Consider the following 20,204-nt stretch of genomic DNA (forward strand, 5'->3'; position numbering starts at 1 on the left):
GTTTAATTAGTTTTACACTTAAATTGCATCATCAAAGAAAATTTTAGTAGTAATAGAATCGAAGTTTTAGATAAATAGTGCAGTTCTATTTGTAAAAGATTTGATTTCAATTTACTTTGGAAAAAATAAGTTTAATTTGAAGAAATTCACATTTTGCGTTTAAGAATATGGTTGATTTGCTTTAAAACTCAATTTAAATTTCTGCACGATATATCACTGCATGCATAAATGAATTTAATTAAATTCTCAAAGAATTTAATTAAATTCTTTTCATTATGTGGCTTCAATCTTCTTTGATTCGAGTTTACCTAATGTAATTAAAAGATTATATAACTATTTTAATCAAAGCAAAGGAGAAATAGCTTAGTATAACATGTTTCCCTTTAAAGTTCTCTATAGCTGAAAATATGTTAATTAGAATAATCAAGATAAACATACAAATATATTTCAAACTTCAAAACTTATCTTAACATTTGAAAATAAGTAATTAAATAAAATATTGCTATTTCAAAGAATTCTATTATATTAAATCAGACATTCAATACAGCAATCTTTTCTTGACAATTGAAAATCATTAACACAACAATAGATTGCCTTTAAAAAAATAAATTACACATTATTAAATCAGACATTCAATACAACAATCTTTTCTTGACAATTGAAAATCATTAACACAACAATAGATTGCCTTTAAAAAATAAATTACACATTATTAAATCAGACATTCAATACAACAATCTTTTCTTGACTATTGAAAATCATTAACAATAGATTGCCTTTAAAAATAAATTACGCATTATTAAATCAGACATTCAATACAACAATCTTTTCTTGACAATTGAAAATCATTAACACAACAATAGATTGCCTTTAAAAAATAAATTACACATTATTAAATCAGACATTCAATACAACAATCTTTTCTTGACAATTGAAAATCATTAACAATAGATTGCCTTTAAAAAATAAATTACACATTATTAAATCAGACATTCAATACAACAATCTTTTCTTGACAATTGAAAATCATTAACACAACAATAGATTGCCTTTAAAAAATAAATTACATTATTATATTAGACATTCAAATAAGCAAGAAAGCAAAACCTAAGTTAATCTAAGCTGTACAAAACATTAAAATAACACATACAGAAGTGTAAAGCAGCTGTCACGAGTTGTTGGTTAAGCTTCGACCTCTAATAAATGACCTCATTTGCTGAAATAGAGAACAGTGTGAAACTCTTAGCTATATGTGTTGAAATAGTGGATATACGATTGAATTGACCACGACACATTTTTTTCTAACATTTCAACGCATAACTATTTCAAAAAACTTCTGTTTCGTGTTATAAAAAAAAGAGAAACATAACCAGATCAGACAGGTACTGATTCATGTCCTTTTTTAAACCTATCAAAATATACCATATCACCGTGTGGAACCTCATTACCCCTGGAAAGTATAAAAATTATGCAGGATTAAATTATCTTTACTTCGATGATGGACCAGATCTTTTTTCAGATGTGAGTGCATGGGCCATAATGTCCTTCTTCATTTTCGTAATGGCGTAATTATGCAGACGCCCAGGGTGCCTTGGGATGATTCTGATTATTTCATCATCAAACAAATTTCTGACAAATTTTCATCATCCAAATTCGCCAGAGTCAGTGTAGAGTTCTTTTTATTATCAATTAATTATAATAAAATTTCAGCCATAGAGAATACATGTTCATTGAGTTGTATCTCAGCTCAGACTTAATAATCAGACCTCAAACCAAGCGATAGTTCTTTACTTACTGATGGCACGCTTGAGATAGTCAGAGGCGGATTCATGTTGAGTAGTAAGAAAATACTATGCAGATTAGTTTTAGTACGTAACAAATCAAAATAGGCTCCTAGTATGATCAAATATTCCAAGTTGATTATAAGGGTTGTACAGGGAGTTTTTATTTAAACCGACGGTACTCAGAGACCTCTGTAACTTGAACTATCAGGCACAAAACTACCAAATTTTGTACGGGGATTATTGACGACATGGGAAAAAGGAAACAGTGAAAAAAAAGTTCCAAAAGTTATCAATAGAGGAAAATGTGGCTCTTTACACTTTTAGAGAGCTAAACTTTTGCATACAGCACGGGGAAAAATTGCAAAATACAAAATCCCGATTATGTAGTCGACAGCAGCGCCAGTATTTTGAGTTATAAAAAAGAAGTATGGCACTGAAAATCATTTCAAGTATCAGTTGATTTATAAAGTGCGTCTCACTTTAGCACAGTGTGCATTACTTGTGAGTAAGAAAATCAATCAAATGTTCGCACTTATAAATTTTAGCTTAGCTTCCTTTCCAGTCGGTGCTTAGAACATGTCAGATTCGTTAAGGACACATCAGGATTATTTTGGAATAGCGTAATCTGTGACAAGATGATGCCATTTCTGACCAAACCTTCGAGCCAAATGAAGCTGTTTGGCGTCCTGAAGTGAAATTTTACCTTAATTAAAATTGGTGTTTTGGATACCAAACTTTGATATATTCGGTTTTCGAATTCTGAATCTTTCAATCCTAAAGTAGAAACGTTAATACTAAATTATATCTATGCAATCTATTAATGAAGATATAAAATATCATAGGAAATTAATGTTATTTACAAAAGTGCGAATAAAGATCGAAATTTAGTGAAATTCCCTAGATGTCATCTGAAGAATATCCTTCAAACCAAGATGATGACAAAATGTGGAAAAGAATGGAACGAAGGCGAAACGGACCCTTCCACATTGAATATACCCAACGTTTCTCTCCACCTCATCAAATGGAACAGACGGGTTGTTCTGTTCTTTACCGGACACTGCTTATTCTTGACATACCTGCACAGTTTCCATTTGGACATCTATCCATATTGTAGTAGAGGGGAGATAGGATCATCAATTCCCTATGCCACCGAATGCGCGATAACTTTGTCATGGCACGTAAAAAAGCCAGAAACAAGCCTTGAGAAAGAAAGATATACAAGATTTGCATCGTAACGGACCCGTCCACATTGAATATACCCAAAGTTTCTCTCCACCTCATCAAATGGGACAGACGGGTTGTTCTGTTCTTTACCGGACACAGCTTATTCTTTACATACCTGCATAGTTTCCATTTGGACATCTATCCATACTGTAGCAGAGGGGAGATAGGATCATCAATTCCCTATGCCACCGATTGCGTGCCATCTTTGTCATGGCACGTGAAAAAGCCAGAAATCAGCCTTGAGAAAGAAAGGTATACAAGATTTGCATCGAATACCCTTTCTTGTGCCAAGATCTAAGGTATAGTAAATCAAATTCACAAATACCAAGACATCTTCAAGATCGCTCAGTAACTAAGATCAAAATGTCACTCATCAGTTTAAATTCTTACATTGTAACTGTAATATCTTAATGTTAATTATCAATTTTATCTTTTTTCATTTTTTTCCCTCTTCTTTTCTTGCCGCCTTTTTTTCATCCACCTGATTAGATAACTCAATGTTACAGGCTCTGGGAGCGCTGAATGGCCTTATGTCATGTCCCTTACAATGATTTGCTGTGGTAAATGGTTTGGAATTGAGTTGTTTCCATATTATAATTGGTATGCTAATTATCAAGCATAATAAAAAAAATATTTACAGCAGCAACTAGTACTTTCTGAAATTACATCTCTGATTTAACCTTGGTTTTTATATTTTTCAAATGCACTGTATTACATCATGCACTATATCTTTTTATTCCTGCTCCTTTTTTTTCTTCTTTTTTTTTCTTCTTTGTCTGTTTTTAGCTTCTAGTACACAAGATTATGAAAAAAAAGAATTTGAATAGCTAGTCCTTTAATATCTATTTAAATTCTATTTTTTTAAATTTTATTTATGAGCTTTTACCGGTTGTAACGCCACTTTTCGCACACACCTAATCATCATCAGAATACATCAGAATACTTTTCAATACATACAAATATTATCGGTGTTAATCGAGGGAAATGTAAACAGCGGCGAAATATTACTATTAATTAAAAGCTACTTATTTTAGCGACTATTAAAAGTATTGTAAATGATAGCAAAATATTAAAATTAAAAAAAGATGAAATGGAGTAATACAATATTCAAAAGGTATCACGTATTTTAAAATTTCTACATAATTGAACGAGAAAATTGATTAAAGACCGTCTGAACTGTTTCATTGGATTACCTAAGCTCCGGTAAATTAATTTTCTGCTTCCAAGGACAACTTATATCGGATATCCTGCCCATTTCCGATAAAAGGGAACAAAAAGCCCTCTCCGTGTCTTTTTTTCTGTCTGTGTATTTTTGTCATAAGTCTTCCGGGAAGAATAATGAAATATTGCTCGAAACATTTCCATCGCTTATAAATATATCCTTTGAATAACAAAATTCTACATCATTCAGAGCTCTAAGAATAATTTGTTCGATACGTGACTGTTACACATGTATCGAAAGGATGGAAAACAAAACGTGATCAGGTCTGAGACAACAATTTATTTCGAATCAGAAATTTGCTTGCAATAAATATAAACGTGTCAGTTCGTAAAAAAATAGTGAATTTGATTTATGCAACGTTTGTCTTATTTTTCATCTTATTATCTGTTGTCTTGTGTTTATGATTTTTCTTTGGATTGATTTAAATGTATATGGACTGGATAAATAATTTTTTTCTAAATAAATTGACATCTTGATTAATTTTAAAAAGTGTTTTTAAAAATAAATAAATAGCTCTGGACTTTTTACTTTATTACTGCATTCTCTAATATTTTTACAGAAATATTTAAAAGATTGTAATGAAATATTTGGATTTTAAATAAAAATAGTAATGAAATCGAAATTTCCGTTATGTATTCAGATTATTATGTATTAGATCAAATATTTCTTCATAAGTTATTATTTTTAGATAATAAATTATAATTGCAGATAAATTTTGTTGATTTTATCCCAATCATTTACAATACATTTGAATTAGAAATGTCTGTCTTCCATACCTAAGTTTAATATGCTTAAACATTCTAATTGCCTCCTTGTTTAAACCTTGTGTCCTTAAATCCTTGTTTTCAACTAATTCATATTTGTTCATATAATGTTTATTTTTTTGTTTTTATGTAAATTATTGATTATTAAAATCATTGACATTTTCTTCAGCTGCGATGTAATGTCATGAGCTTTCATTTGGAACTGAAATATTCGAAATCGGAATACTAATGAAATCTTTCTCCATAGGGAATATTATGTAAAATAGTGGTTTTTGTTTCTCAAAAAAATGAGAATTATGGAGTGTATATGACATTTGATAATGCATCTGGAGGGAGTTTATAAATTTTCATATAAAGCAACTGATTTTAAAACTTGTTCAGAGATTTTAACCGAGGAGATCCGACACGGACTTTAAAGTCCGAGTAATTCCTTGTAGAGAAGGGACATAGAAGCATTATGATCGAAACTGTCCTTGAAAATTCACATGAAATAGGGCAAGTAACTATTTATTAACTATTAAACATATCAAGAGTACATGCGATTTTATATGAAACTAAAACTATTGAAATCGAACTGGTGAATGTAATTAAGTGATTTTAATATTCATAACATTGTAACTGTTGAATACTGAATATTAAAATATAATATCGTGCAATATTGTTCATTATTATGTAATACTTTATGGTACCAAGGATCTCCTTGTTTTCATTTATTATTTTAAATGTTTATATATCTTTTTCATTTGTTAAAAAGTTTTAATTCTGTCTGTAGAAAATAGATCAGTATTTGTGTTTAAAATATTTTTTTATTATTTGTTTATTTACGAGATCATACTAATCATATCATTAGAATTTCTTTTAGCTATATCCTTTTGGGCAGTCCTGATTGTTATATTTACTTCTAGAATTATAAGTAATGGAAAAATCCAGATAAAAAAAATAGAAAAATACATAACTGAAAAATTTCAAGAGATTATATCTCTCGTTTGAAGGCTTTTATGTAATGAAATTGTTTTACCTAGTTTCAAAATGTGGTAATTATATACTTACTGGCAATGAATATCTACTAATTCATCATTTTCTCAACGAATGGGATGTAATGAGGCTGGAGGATAAGTAAAAAGTTAAATATTAGAAATAATAGTTTCCTAGAATTAATAAATAAACTGTATTTAACTGCCTATATTACATCAATTCTAGTCAAATAATTTTCAACCAAACAAAAAAGGGTATTTGGATTTTTTTTTATTTATTTGTATTCTTTCCAATCAGAGAAAAAGTCAATAATCATACAGATTATAATGATGAATGCGAAAATCACTGTGAAACTTAAATAATTAAAGACAAAGAAAATAACTTATGATTCTTTTTTGACTCTTAATTTATTTGAAAGACTGGCTCAAATGTTTTTGAGAAAATAATAGAAATTTAGATTTACATTTTGAACAATTGTTGAAACAAATGGAACTAAAGTAGTTTTTAGTTACGAAAAAATGGTACACTTATATTATTTTTTCAAAAACAAATTATATATATGTTGTGTGCGTGTGTGAAAGCATGTAAATTTTTAATCAGAAGACAGTTTCGAAGACATTGAAGATACTTTCGATTTCTTGACGTCGTTTTATTTCATCGCGGAGAAGCACACATTATTTACAGGCAGGAGCTACGAACACACAACACAGAACGACACAGAGCGAAAAAAGAAAAAAATGAAGGCCAACTGAACATTTTATACCCGGTCTTATATAACATGAGATTTCTGACACGTGTGGATTATGATTGGAATTTCGCACACATGTTGACCTTGAAAACAGAAACAGGGGGAATCCCTTCACTCGGCACGTGGAACCGATGACGCAGTCATTTTTACAAAGCTTCAGTTGAATTAATTAGAAAGAAAAAGTGGAATAGGATCAGGAAATAAGAGAATATTTTAGAATGACTTTGACATGAGCTGCATTAGATTAAAAATTTAGGAAATTAATTAGGATTAAATTAAATTTTAAAATATCATTACACACACACACACACATATATATATATATATATGTGTGTGTGTGTGTGTGTGTGTGTGTGTGTGTGTGTGTGTGTGTGTGTGTGTGTGTGTGTGTGTGTGTGTGTGTGTGTGTGCATGCGTGTGTGTGCGCGCGCATGTGTGTTAAACCGTTAACAAGCACGTTTATTTAGCAAAAAGAAAGGAGCGAAATAGAATGCAGTAAATTATTCCACATATATGATTAATTCAAGAAATATTTGTCAAAATGTTTTCGTATCAGTATATGTATTTCTTTCGAAAATGCAAATTCAGTGAAATCTATTGACATTTTTATATTACCTGGCTAAGACAAAGAAAACATTCGAAAAATCCTGATATATAGAAGACAATACTGACAATAGAGTGAGTCCTGATACATTACAGTGCAAAAGTCTATTCGTACTTGAATTGCATTACATTCCTCGAATTTTTAAGAACAATTAGTTTACATACTTTTCATAGAGTGAATATAGCAAATCTTCTTTGATTATGATTTTCAGAATTCAATTTTCAACATCAAGAATGATTTTTCTCAAGTCCAGTACTACATTCATATTTTGTAATTTGTGCAGTATCGGCCGCGTTGCCATACTAAAAACAAAAGAACAAAATGGCTCACAAATTACAAAAGCACCTAGTGGCAATTGCAATGCTATTTCAGATATGGTTGTAATAAATCAAAGTATTAATCAAGAATAAAAATCGAAATACATCGAATAGATTATTTGTGATATCAACTGACAATGAAAACTAGAATATTGAAGAAAGTAAAGACCTTTTAACTTCAAAAAAATCAAACAATTTCTAAAAAAAAAAAAAAAAAAAAAAAAATGGTACAAGAATTGTCTGATTCTGCAATGGAGATGGACTGAAAGGAGGAAAGAAGGGATGCGTTCATACATTCTTTCCCCCTTACCTCAAGGGATAGCATCCTTCTTTGTCTGAAGTAAAAATCAGACGCTTAAAAAATAACTGTCTTATGATACTACTTTCTAGGCAATATTGTAACCCCTTTAATTACACCAAGATTTCTGTTTTCCCTGATTAATACCATACATATTTTTATTTTAAGAATATCTGATTTATTTTTCCCAAGAAGATCAATAATATTTTATCTATAATAATATGTTATTTAAAAGTATTTGATCTACAATACCAAACGGAAAATCGGATAAAATTTTAACAATACCGAGAATTGGTTCATGCATAATTCACCCGTCAGCTACTTAGGATATTTGGAGCTTTTTGTTCAATTAACAACTATTCTATGAATTTTTATAATATGTTTTATATTTTTTATAATGCTCCGAATAGTTTTTCGAAAAAAAAAAATAAAAGAATTTATAAAAATTATAGGATTTTATAAATATATCTTAATATTAGTCACTCGTTTTAGTTTCATTCCTTAACTTATAATTAACTCGTTGTTTCTCATCTCTGTGGCTTTTACATTTTTTTAGATATTTGGACTTCATCCACATTCCATATTTTTCGTTTTTTTTTTTATATAAATTGATATAAATGTTTTAAAATTACGCATCTGCCACAACGTAACAAAAACTGCATTTTATGTCATAAAATACCTAAATCTCAAACTTAAAAGTCTATATAAAGTTAAATTTGCGTAGTATGATCTTTTAGAATATATTCTTGTATTGATGACAAACACATTGTAGTATGTTTATTTACTACAAGCATTTAGATCTTTTTAAATAAATGCTTATCTCTCTCATGTTTTTGTGAGAATTTCATTACTATCTAATCAACATAAAATAAACTAACAACCTCAAAATGCACTTTATGACACTTTTAGCCTTTTGGAAGAATAAATGTCTATTAAAGGCCAGACTTTTTTTTAGTTTTCTCTAAAATCAGCTCATGTGAAATTGATATCATGTAACACAAGCAACGAAAAAGTACAAAACTTGAAGTTTGAAGTTTTTGAATTTTATTTGAAGTCAGTTAAATTCCTTCTTGTTTACATATGAAACAATTTTCTTGAGGTATGTAATGATATTTCTTATTGGTCGTAGAAACAACCATTTTTATTGTTCTACTTTTATCGATGATTTTAAAGTAATATTTTTCATTGTTCTTTCTTTCGCAGTAAAATGTTTTAATGAATCAATGTTTGATATCCAATTAATTAGCTATTCACTTGTTTCTGACTTCTTATTTTTATCGCATTGTACATTTGATGAAGAAATTTAAGCGATATTTGATCTTTCTTCTTCAGCAGTTAATTCATTAGTCTTTGTCCTTGGAGTTTTGCTTCTATTTCGAATGCACATAATTATTTATTTATTCTCACGTTTTTCACCTTTATTCGTTTACGAATATTTCAATAGTAGAAAGCATTAAATTCTGTATGGATTTCAATGTTAAAAAAATCGTTTGCAATTAATTTATCATCCGTTATATTTTAGATTTTGAACATGGAGTGAATGAAGGCGGTGTTTGATCTTCCAACAATTAATTTATTGCTATTTTTATGGGTGGATTTTATTCAAACATGTACGATCATTATTTATTCATCAGTTTATTTTTAAAATTTCAACTTTTCTGTAACAGTGATATAAATTATTAGATTCAATAAATTATTTATTTTAATACTAATGTAAATTAGTAGAATGTATCATCATATAGTTTTGAATGATAGATAAAAATTGTATGCCTTTAATATATAGCGATGTAGATTGTTTTCGTCATTTTGGAATCGAATAAATATTAATTCATTTTTTTTCAGCCTTCTTTTTTGCTCTTTACTTCAATTATCCGAAGGTGAAATATATTTCGCTTCCTTTTGATATTAAGATTTGAATACTATTTTCATTGATTTTACTCGTTAAATTTCTATTTATGGGTATTTCTGTCCTTTTCTCTAAACATCATTAAAAGCAGGAATGAATTTCTCTGAAATATATTAATTTGAGTTTTGGTGAAATATTTGAAATTTTCTTTTCTGAAAGTAAATATGTTTTTCTCTGTCTTATTCCTTATATTCTAATTTTTTATTTGTTTCAGGAACTGCTTTCTTCTTCTTTTTTGCACGTTTAATGATTCTAAAACTCCTAGAATTTCAGTTTTGTTTGATATAGTGATGATTTATTTCCCTGTTCTAGCAAGAAATTTTACCTGATCAATGTTGCGAAAAAGAATATTTAAAATTTTTTCGTTGTGATACTTATTTATAAATATAATTATTAGAAGCAGAAATTTACGAAATGATGCTCTTTTCTATTTTATTTTTTCTTTTCATTTGGAATCCTATTTTGAAGTTCGAATATTAAAAACACAGAGGGGAAATTAGGTCTCCGATTATTATTATGTTTACTATAACTCATTTCACACACAAAGCATAAAAAAGGAGTTAATATGAGTTTAGGATCTTTTAAATGATTAATAAAGTAACAAAATCATTATTTAAAAATTTTAAAGATTATTTTTGAATTTTCATTTAAACTTTAAAAAAATCACTTCACAATCTACTTATTTTCAACTCTTAAAACTCTCTCTCTCTCTCTTATGGTGATGCATCACTTCAGAAAAATATAAATTTTTAATAATGTTCTCTTATATTTTCTGATTATTTTTTTAAATAATGTTCTCTTATATTTGCTGATTATTTTTTAATAATATTTTCTTATATTTGCTTTTATTATTTTAATAATTATTTATTACTAAATGATTTTTATTATTTTATTTATTTTATTATTTATCAATGACTTTTATTATTTTATTTATTTTATTATTTATCAATGACTTTTATTATTTTTATGATTATTTTTTAATAATGTTCTCTTATATTTGCTGATTATTTTTTAATAATGTTCTCTTATATTTGTTGATTATTTTTTAATAATGTTCTCTTATATTTTTGATTTGTTTCAATACTTCTATGCTTAAAAGGATTTTTTAATTAAAACAAAAATCACTTTTAAGAAACGAAAATTTCTTATGTTGAAATTATCAATGTATTTCTGAAAAAAATAGTGGAAATTAGGCATAAAATATAATTTATTAATGTAACGAATTAAAATGAATTTCAAATCCTTTTTGTTTCTATTCCCAAATTTTTAATTTACTATGTAAAGTGATTTAAAATGTAGATAAAATCTTAAACAATAAATAATAGGTATTGATTTTGATTATCACTTTCACAATTCTAGATAATATACTGTAAATCAAAGAGTATCGTCTGTTTAAAAGAAATTAGTTAACTCATTTTGAAAATAAACGTATCCATCTTCCCCCTCACAAGCAATCTAACGATAACAGTAATGCAATCTGAACAATGCGTATATTTGTATTAAAACATTTTTCAAAAATATTCTTTGCTTTTACAACCGAAGCCGCGTTTTCTTCAAACATTTGGACCAATGATGAAAAATGTTATAAACCACACCACTCTTTCACTTAAGGAGCATACTTCGGAATTACTTAAAGAAGATAAAGAATTGCGCTGTAAATTGCGCATTTAGTTGTATTGACAGCGCCATTTAAGTGGGGGAAAATGACTCATCACTCCATAAAACTTTGCCATGCTATTTATCACCCTTTGTCTTTGGAGCAATGTATTTGAAAGAATATGTTTTCTACACCTCATTATTTACAGAAATAAATTGTAGGAAATGAGTTTATTGAAATCTAAAATACATAAAACTTCAAGGCATTTCTCATAACTGTCGTATATAGTATGACCAAATCTCATAATGTCGCATAGAACTATTGCCATTATATTTATTAACTACTTCCCACTCCATTATTGCAGATGCGGCTTCTTCGATTTCCGGCAATCGAAATGGCTTTTGACTTCATCAGATTTAACGAAGAATTCATCGATTATTTCAAAATGCAAGATCAGGTTTGTAATTTTCAAGGACCTCTTAAACCTTTTAATTGCTAAAATGTTTTGAGTGTAGAATAAATATTGCTGTTTCATATATTCGTTAGAAAGTTTAACAAGTTGGGCAGAATCTGGTGGAGTTCAGCAGAATGACGGAGTTCTTCGTTTTAAGAAATGTAGTGAAAGATGTATATACGTAGAGAATTAACTCTTTATATATGTAGTGAAAGATTTATATACGTAGAGAATTAACTCTTTATATATGTAGTGAAAGATTTATATACGTAGTGAATAAACTCTTTATATATGTCGTGAAAGATTTATATAAGTAGTGAATTAGCTCTTTATATATGCAGTGAAAGATTTATATACGTAGTGAATAAACTCTTTATATATGTAATGAAAGATTTATATACATAGTGAATTAGCTCTTTATATATGTAATGAAAGATTTATATACATAGTGAATAAACTCTTTATATATGTAATGAAAGATTTATGTACGTAGTGAATTAGCTCTTTATATATGTAATGAAAGATTTATATACGTAGTGAATTAGCTCTTTATATATGCAGTGAAAGATTTATATACATAGTGAATTAGCTCTTTATATATGTAATGAATGATTTATATACGTAGTGAATAAACTCTTTATATATGTAGTGATCGATTTATATACGTAGTGAATAAATTCTTTATATACATAGTGAATTAGCTCTTTATACATGTAATGAAAGATTTATATACGTAGTGAATAAACTCTTTATATATGTAGTGAATTAGCTATTTACATATATAGTGAAAGATGAGAATGTTAAAAATTTATCAGCCGACTGCTCCGCAGCTTCATTTACTTCTCTATCCGTCGAAATACAAGTAATTGGGTTTTCTTCTAGAAATTGAAACTATAGACATAGTGGAGAGAATATGCAGAATTGCTTGAAATTAGTCAGTTATTCCAACAGAGCAGTCTTCTAAACACCTTCTGTTTAACTTGGATAACACTGCATTTATCAGATGAACATTTATCCTCTTAGAATCAATGCCATTATAAAAATTCTTCTGCTTTCTAAGAACAAGTTCTTTTAACTGGAAACATTTCAGAAGACGTTTTAACATCTTATATGAATCGTAACATTTTCTACATTAAAATTTGAAGCCAAATTGTTTCACAATGTAGTAGTATTTCATCGTTAAACTTAATGTTCGTTCAAACTCAAAATAGAAACACTGGAGGGATTTCAAGATAAATGCTGTTTCTAAATTTGCTTGAAACGTACAAGACAAAGTTATTATTTTCTAGAATGTATAAATAATGTATTTCTGGCTTAAATTATTCAACGAATCCCGGCGAGACAATATAGGCTTTGAGTTTCTTTATTGATGACGCAGTTTTTGATCCAGAAATTACAATTAAAAACGAATTATAACTATTTTAAATTTCAATTAAATCGAATTTCAGAATTTTCATTCAATTTATTAATTTATAAATTGAATTATATTTTCATATAGTTTCTTCCTGCCTTTCATATAGACGTTGTTAAAGGTTTAAATATGATCTGTGAATTGTGTAGTTTGTCATACGGTATATAGATTAAAGTTATTGAAAATATTCTACATATTAGCCCTTAGGATCTAATGTTATCAACGTTGGCTGAAAAAACTTCTTGGGGGATACATTTTCATCAAAATAATTTTAAAAATAATCTTTGGATATTTAATGACAAATTAATAGAAATATCAAAGATAACTTTTTTGCATGTATTTTTCTCTGTCTTCTATTTAGATAATACTCTATCGTACAAAGATTTTCTATTTCAATCAATAACTTCTTTCGAGCTATCAAATTATTTGATACTAACAATGCAATTTAGGAATCAGTCCCCCCCCCAATGAACGATGTTTCAATTTCATGTTTTGTAATCGCTGATACCTGGTGAAAATTTGATATTTAAAGATTTTCAATACATCGATTTAAAATTATATCAATAAATTTTTGATGCTTTTTTAAAGGCGATTTTTTATGTAAATTTCAGAAAAAGTTTTCATAAAAATTGCTTCATTAAAATGTATACAAATAAATAAAAAAAAGTACATGCATTTTTTTAATGTAATAAAAATATAATAATCTAGTTTGAAGCTCTGAAATTAAAATATATTCATGACTCCTCAAACGCTGAAAGGCATACGGTGGATCTATGTTCGATCGATTCAAGTTTGGAACTCGGGATCTTTCAATCCTAAATTAGAGATATTACTACAAAATACTACCACTCACATCATATTTGTAAACAATTATCAAAGGGAATATGGCAAATTAATTTTTAAATTAACAAAAAAAGATGCATGTAATTTTTCTGTTTCCATGCCATAATCTTGCGCCAGCTCATTAACAGACGTTCCAATAATATTTGCTCTTCTGACAAACCAAAGGTCAATATTTAATGTAAAATAGTTTAATCTTATTTTTGCTATTTGAAAGGATCCTTGGAATAATGGTATGAACCGAGGGAAACATAAATAATTGGAAATAACTTGCATCAATTGACTTAATTTAAATATAATGGATCAATCAAAAGTATTGTAAGCAAGTGGAAAATGTTAAAGACTATATATAAAGGTAGGGTAATACAAAGTTTAAAAGAATTTTAAGTTTAACACTTCCTTATAATAGAATAAGAAGATTCATTAAAATGTATCACGATGTACTTCTTCACATATTCGATATTTAAATTATCTATTTCTAAGAACAGCCACCGATGGCAGATATCCCATACATTTCCGATAATAATGAAGCTCAGTATCATTTTCTTTTGTCTCTCTATTTTCGCCATATATATTCCCGAAAGAATAAAGAGACATAGTTCGAAACATCTACATCCCGTATAAATATATGCTTTGAACATAGAAATTCTGTATCAGTCAGTGTTTAGAAAATAAGTTCTTCGAGACTGTTACAAATATATCGAAAGATTGGAAAACAAAACATCATCCATTCTGTGATAATGATTTAGATTGAAGCAGATATTTAATGCATAAAAATGTGTAGTTTAACAGTAATAGCATTGTTTTTATTATTTAAATTGTTAATTTATCAAAATATTTTACAGGATGGAAACTACTAAGAGAAAGGAAAGGCATGAAGCTTTTGATTTCTTAATTTAGGAACTGAAATGACATCATTTAAATCATTTCTATCATTTTTAATTTCTTGTATACGAAGCATTCGTTATATTCAAATTGAAAAAAAATGAACTTGAGATTATGACAGATTTGCATGTTCAAGATCTCTCTAAGTCCGAAAAATATATTGTTACAATTACGATTTTCTGTGAACATATGAACACATTCCGATAACTCAAAAACGTGTTAAGTTAGATGGATGGAATTTGATATATCATCTTTACAGCAAATTTTTAGATTTTTATAAAAGCCTGAATGAAATCCATTCAGAGGAAACTAATCTGCTCGACTGTCAAAATACAAGTGAGCATGACAAATATATAATGAAAGAGCTAGTCAAATAAATTTTGATAGACAGATTTAACATCTAGATGTTAAAATCGACGGATATAGATGTTTCCAGTTTTAAACCAAATCCGTCGAAGGTTGATCGTCTGTCGATCTTTGCATGTACATGTACGCACAGGTAAATATCGTATTTCATATATTATATTTATCCCTTCAAAAAGTACATCATTTCTGAATGTAACAAAGGTAAAAGAAAAGAAAAAGGAAATATTCGCACTTGTTTACTTCCTTTTTAGATCCTCCATAGAAATCGTTCTGGAATTCACTCTTTTTTTTAGGGAGGGTAAAATATATATCTTCTTGCATCTGAAGCGAATAATAAGAAAAATAATTTCCTGCAATTTTATGGTTTATTACTTTTTCGTTTTTGTTCTTTTTTCGGAATGTCGATAGATATGTACAAATATACATTTCTGCGCTCTGATGTTTTCAACAAAATTCTTCTTTCCTCCATGAGGAAACAAATAATAAATATTTTTCGATCCTTTTTTTACTAGTAGATCACTAGATTTTTAAACTTTTCATTTTTATCCGAAATTGCATATATCTTACGCTTACTTAGAATCATTTTCCGTCTTTTATAATTTCATTATTTCAAAATTATTCATTTATACACATTTCTATAGATATGATAAAAAAGTTAATCTAAAAATGTTATGGAAAGGAATGTCTGATAAAGTATCTGCCTCGATGTATGTTTATATGAAGAAAATCTTCTTAATGAAGTTTAAAAAGATGCTGAAATACAATTTTAAAAACTTCTAAATAGGCGATTATTTAACAAGTTTGTGGTATCAGATTTTGAAAGAAATTAATTCATATTGTTTTTACTTTATCGACTCGTAAATTAGCTAGAAAAAAACAGCCCAGGAATATTTTCAATATTTTTACCCAATTAACACCGCAATTCATTTTTAAAAGTCTCTTACTGGTGTGTAACAAAAATCAACCGGTGACATATCTGCACACTGATATAAATACAAATTATCGCATCATGAATTTTAGAAAAAAAAATCACTGTAAAGTAAATAAGATTCCATCTTCATCAAATAACAAAAATAACAATTAATCGCTAAAAAAGTTATTGTTATTGAAAATTTAAAAACTGTCCAAAAAGAAAATATGAATATTGATATAGTATAGTTCGTATAAAATTGTGATAATATTTCCCGAAGATACATGAAGGTTTTACATTGTGCTTTGATAATAATCAAGCCATTTTGTAAAAAACAACACATTGTAGGGGGATATCAAAGGATTTAAACTAATCACTTTCTTAATTTATATAAGGTTTATAGACATAAAGGAAGCATACCACTAAATGACATTCGTATTACATCTTACTGAAATTTTAAATATTTATATCGAAAGCAAATGTTTTATTTTTCACTACGTGTTTATATACGGACAGGACCATAAATGAAAATTTGCATTGACGTGTATATACGTCGAACACATTTAAATGCTTAAAGTAAAAAGAAAAGATTATATGGAGACAAATTTTTTTAAAGATTTTTAGTATTTTTAGATTGAAGTTCACAATAACCATTTATTGCAGATATGAACTATTATTGATTATTATATTCCATCTATTTATTTATGTTTTTCGGAATACTTCTGCATGAACTCGATATTTCAAATTTAACCTCTAACCTCTCCTCCCCCTCCCCGAAAAAAACCCCCTAGATTGTAAAATTTCAGCCCATTTCTGGTACAAGAAAATTAAAGAAAGGAAATTACCTGTATTCCCCAACATCTGTCATTTTTTGTCATATATATGTTAAATATCAGGTGTATTGATATACAGAAATTATGCAGCAAACAAACAGGTGTTATTTGAAACATTTCCATTAGGTTTAAATGCACTTTTTAAATATTCTTCGAATACATATTCCAAATTCTTCATCCATCAATGTACAGACGATGTATTCTTCCAAACGCAACTCTTACAAAATAATCAAAAGGATGGAATATAAGACAAGTTTTGAGAAAACAATTGTTAATTCAAATCTCATATTTACTTTTAATAAATTAAAGCTTTTTTACTTTTGAAAAAAATTATAATTGCATTATTATTAGTCGAATTTTTATTAGACATCGAAGTTGTGCCCCAGTGTTTTTAATTTAACTACATTAAATAAAATAAAAAGCATAAACAAAATTAAAAATTTGTTAAATGTTTTTAAAAACATTTGAGTTTGTCTATGTGTGTCTATTTGAAGTATATTTATCGTTTTTTTAATAAACATATCTTTTTTTTAATCTTTCCAATAGCATTATGTGGTCAAATCAGACATCAAGCAATTTTTATCCCCAAAAAGATTTTTATAACAACTTTAGAATTTATGATAAATAAAGTACCTTTGATAAAAAGAACAAGTTCTTTTTATCAAACCTAAACCAAAAGATTGTCTCTAAAACTAATAGATGTAAAAATTGTTCTTGTTATATAATCAGGAATACGCTTTACAAGACATAGAAACAAAGTTTTAAATTTATTTTGAGTTTTATTTGCTGCCAATTAACTTCCATCTTCTTCACAGAGGATACAATACTCTCGAGTATGTATTTTTTATTACATTTATTGGTCCTAGAAACATCGCTGTTTCTTTTATTTCTATAGTTTTACTGTTGTTGATGTCCGTTAAGGGATTTTTTCATAGTTGTTCTTTTTCCGAAAATAGAATTCTTTGCTGAATCGCTCTTTGGCATCCAATGAAGAAAGCATTTACTTGTTTCTGCCTTCTTATTTTTATCGTATTGTGCATTTGACGACAAAATAACGATGCTATTTGATCGTTTTTTTTTCTCCAGGAGTTTATCTAATAGTATCCGTCGATGGGGAATTATTTCGATCTAGATTGCACTTAATTATTTGTTTATTTTCAAGTTTTCACCTTTCGTCCATTTAAGAAGGAAGCATCGTCGTATATATTCTAAATGTTGAAAAACGTTTTAGGCAATTTAAAGGTTATTATGGATGTTGGTTCTTGAATATGAAATGTTTATAGATTTCGTGTTTTAGATTTTATAGTTAGCTTAGTTACATTAATGTCCCGATTTTAAGCAACACTACGGCTATTTTGCGACGGATCTCATAATTTTAAACCGCAGTCAGATGACGAGGACAACACCTGAGTTGGTAACCTCCTCTCCCAGCTTCCAAACTACATCAGCGAACACTTGGAATTAATTCCTCTGTAAAACTAATGCGCTATCAGTACTGCGTATCAAATGAAAGTGATACTTCCGTCGCCCTTGTCAAAGGTCAACATATGTATTCCATCGGCATGTATTCGTAAATCCCATGTTATATAAGACTAGTGATCATTTAATAGTGAACACGGATTTAACATGCATCAGAACCCTTTTTCACAATGGTTCAGTGGAATCCGGTCTCGAACTTAAAATCCTCGCGATTCAAAGAGGAAACCTTATCACCAGCAAACCGCGGCCTTTTCCATTTTATGGAGTGATTCTTTTATGGAGTAATTTTACTCAATCATATGAAGTCCAGTATTTAACCATATGCTCATTTTTTTTAAATTTTGCCAACATTTTGGTGGAAAACAAAATCATAATATGATTGTAAATATAAAAAAAGCTTAAATCCAATTAATTTATCACACAACCCTTTTTGACATTAAATTAATATATATATATATATATATATATATATATATATATATATATATATATATATATATATATATATATATATATATATATATATATATATATATATTACTCCAAGCTTCTTTCTCTAATTTATATTTTGATTATGCCATTAAAATCTCTGGACTTATCTGAGAAAGATTAAATTTATTTCTGCTGTCTTTCCAACAATTAGTTAAAATCTTTTTTCATCCATTTTACGTGTTAAATTTGTAGAAAGGTTCCTCTGACTTTTTTCTCAATGTAGATACATAAATAAAAAACGTTATCTGAAGTATAAAGCTTTTGGGCCAAACTCTATCATTTTCATTTCAGGAAAAATAAATAAATACATTTTGCTCTGCCTTTCGTTCTCTTTTTTATATCATTTTCTTAAATTTCTTTCAGGAACTGCTTGCTACCTTTTCTTTATACTTTTAAAGACTTTAAATCTTCAAGAATTTCACCTTTTTTGATGTATTGTTAACTTATTTCTTTATTCTCGGAAGAAAAGTTTACCGTAAGAATGTTACCAGAAGAAAATATTTGAAAAATATCTGTTCTGGTATTTATATAAAAGTTTAGTCGAAGTCAAGATTCAAAAAATATTTTTTTCTTTTGAATTCCTGTGTTAGTTTTGAATCCAATTTGGAAATTAGGAAATTTAGTTTTATCTTTTGGAATATACAAAGAATTTACAATTCATGTTAGTTTAATAGTATGAATTCTCATATATTGCAGAAAAAAATATTATAAGCTAAGTAATATATAAAATACTCTGAAATTAACAAATATGTCATCGCATTTGACAAAAGTTTTAAGGAATTGCTTTTAAAAGTCTATTATCATTTTTATTTTGCTCCAAAAAGCATTGTGCTGATGTTCATAGAAGAGGAATATTAAATTTTATTGTATGCATATTTTATTATTTTTCTCTTTTATTATCTACAGGTTTTTTGCATATTTTAATATTATTTCCTACGTTCACGTTCAATAATATCACGTTTTCATTCATTGAATTTACATACTGAGAGACGATAAATCTCTTTAAGGACTTGATTAAAAATTTCATACAGATTTTAAAATTATTTATCACATTTCATTCATCTTAATGTTTTTGCTTTTTGAAGTCATCATTAT

This window comes from Argiope bruennichi, chromosome 1 (assembly GCF_947563725.1).
Source record: "Argiope bruennichi chromosome 1, qqArgBrue1.1, whole genome shotgun sequence".
Lineage (NCBI taxonomy): Eukaryota > Metazoa > Arthropoda > Arachnida > Araneae > Araneidae > Argiope > Argiope bruennichi.